The 2244-nt window shown below is 38.3% G+C and overlaps 1 non-coding gene across 1 annotated transcript; it reads left to right on the top strand.

Annotated features, from left to right (window-relative positions):
• Positions 1-400: 400 nt before the first annotated feature.
• On the top strand, positions 401-472 carry TRNAE-UUC. Its single transcript has one exon. It is a non-coding gene; the product is annotated as a tRNA-Glu (tRNA).
• Positions 473-2244: the final 1772 nt, after the last annotated feature.

The raw sequence follows: 2244 nt of genomic DNA, 5'->3' as shown, positions 1-2244 counted from the left end.
AGCAACACAGTCCTAAAGTGCTGCATAATCTGTGAACTATCTGACAGAATTTCACTTCTTTTGATAACAGAAGGAAATGGTAAGAGTTAGCTTATTAGCAAGTTAGCATAGCATGCTAGTCACTTCTTGCACATGATACAGGTGCATGTTATTGTAATCAAATATTTCCACTCTGCATTTGGAGTTCGGCTCTTCTTTGAGAAGTGAATTTTTGCACTTACCCATTTACAGATTGAAAAAATAATAATTTAGTGTACAATGGAATTAAAAAGAGTGAAATATGAAAGCTTAAAAAAGTTATGTACCACATTTGCATTATGAGAATTTACAGTGTATTACACCTTTCATTCATTAATAATGAAAAGTAGACTAACAAAGATGAGAGCAAGTTCTCACACAATCCCATATGGTCTAGCGGTTAGGATTCCTGGTTTTCACCCAGGCGGCCCGGGTTCGACTCCCGGTATGGGAACATTAATTTTGTGCACATTTAAATATGTGGCAGTTTTCTAAATAGCCCTCTGATGACGTTGGATTATACTCAGTCAAAACTTCATGGTTAAGAAACATTAACAAAACAAATATTTCATTGGTTGAAGGAAGCCTCAGTGTGTCAACAAATCTGGCACTTGAAGTAGGAAATGTACACCTTTTATGTATTTATTTACTGCAACTTTTTCATTAGCTGAGTGCGCCTCATACCAAGCACCAGGGTGCTTTCATGCCTGATACATCAAATGGAACTTTAGTTTACCAGCGAAAGTGTGCTGTACATTTCCATTGTTATTTCTAATCTTCAGTTTGTTTGTTTTTTTTTTTTTTTCCCCTCATGGTCCACATTAACAGCAAACCAATGTTGATACCAAATGAAAAAGATCATTACATTGGAAACAGAACAAGGATGTATAGGGTTAAGGGTGATAAAGGAAGAGCTGCAGGCATTATTTTGCCATGGCTCTGCTAAGCACTTTTAATTGTACTTACTGATGATGGGTTTCAAGTAGAAATACTAAATGTTCTGATGCATTTCTTTCTCAGGCATACTAACACACTCGCGTACATTGCAGTTTTGTTACTGCATCACTAGCTGCTAATTATTACTTTCCTGACATACCTGTGCATGTGGAAGCCTACAGACAGAACGTTTAGCAATGCTAATGTCAAGAAAGAACAGTGTGTGTGTGTGTGTGTGTGTGTGTGTGTGTGTGTGTGTGTGTGTGTGTGTGTGTGCATGTGCGTGTGCGTGTGCGTGTGTGTGTGTGTGTGTGTAAAAAGGCTAGTGTTTACAACTCCTGAGAGTTGCTACAGTTGTTTAGTTTTATAAAGAGATTAAGCAATCAGGTATAGCAGATGCAGCATGCATCATGTGACAGTTAAAAGTTGCATTGCTGTACTTGCTGACTGGGAATTACAGCATGACAGCTACCACAAAAAGAAATAATAGAATAGCAGAGAAGAAATGTATGGCAATAGGAAATAAATGGCCAACAACTGAAAACTGCACTAGTTTCAATGAGTACTCCTGACTAATCCTGGAAGATAAGTAGGGCTGGGCTTCATTTGCAGTTGGATGGGAGAACACCTAGAAATACTGGATGTTGTACATATCAGGTTTCCAAATTAGCAGACGGCACTACATACTCAGCTTTGATTTTATTTTTGTCACTTGAAACAGTGGCATCTGGAGTACTACTTCTATCCAGCCCATGTTGAAATGTTACACGTGAAACAGGACAGAGCAGTGACTTATACTCTGATATATATATAACTTGAATAACCCTTTCTAATACTTATTTACATCACTGACAGGGCTCTGTGACTTGTCTGTGTAATTTGGATCTTGTAGTGCTGCACAGAATGTGACCAGTCATGCTACTTCTATTGGGGGTGGAGCTGTCAGTCTGTGCAGCACTCATTTTACAGCTCTGAAAGCTAAAAGGGATTGGTTGGAACACGCTGACCCCAGAATTGCCCTAAAAAAAAAAAAACAGCATAAACATCAGATCTAGGTAAACAGAAATGGCACATCAGCAAACAGGCAGTCTTTCAGCAGCTACTGCGGAAATTTTAAAGAGACAGCACAGCATTTCATCTAGGCTGCTTAGCTGAATCATGGATAATCAAAACAATCTGCAGCCTAACATTTTTAAAAGAGTTGGGAGAACAATCTGGTCACACTTTTGCAATGCATGAGCTTTTGATTTAGACCTTACTGTTAAATTATACAGATATAACAGAAGCCTT

Source organism: Protopterus annectens, chromosome 10.part0 (genome assembly GCF_019279795.1).
Source record: "Protopterus annectens isolate FY-2018-M chromosome 10.part0, PAN1.0, whole genome shotgun sequence".
In the NCBI taxonomy this organism is placed as follows: domain Eukaryota; kingdom Metazoa; phylum Chordata; order Ceratodontiformes; family Protopteridae; genus Protopterus; species Protopterus annectens.
This window is presented reverse-complemented; position numbering and strand designations above follow the sequence as displayed.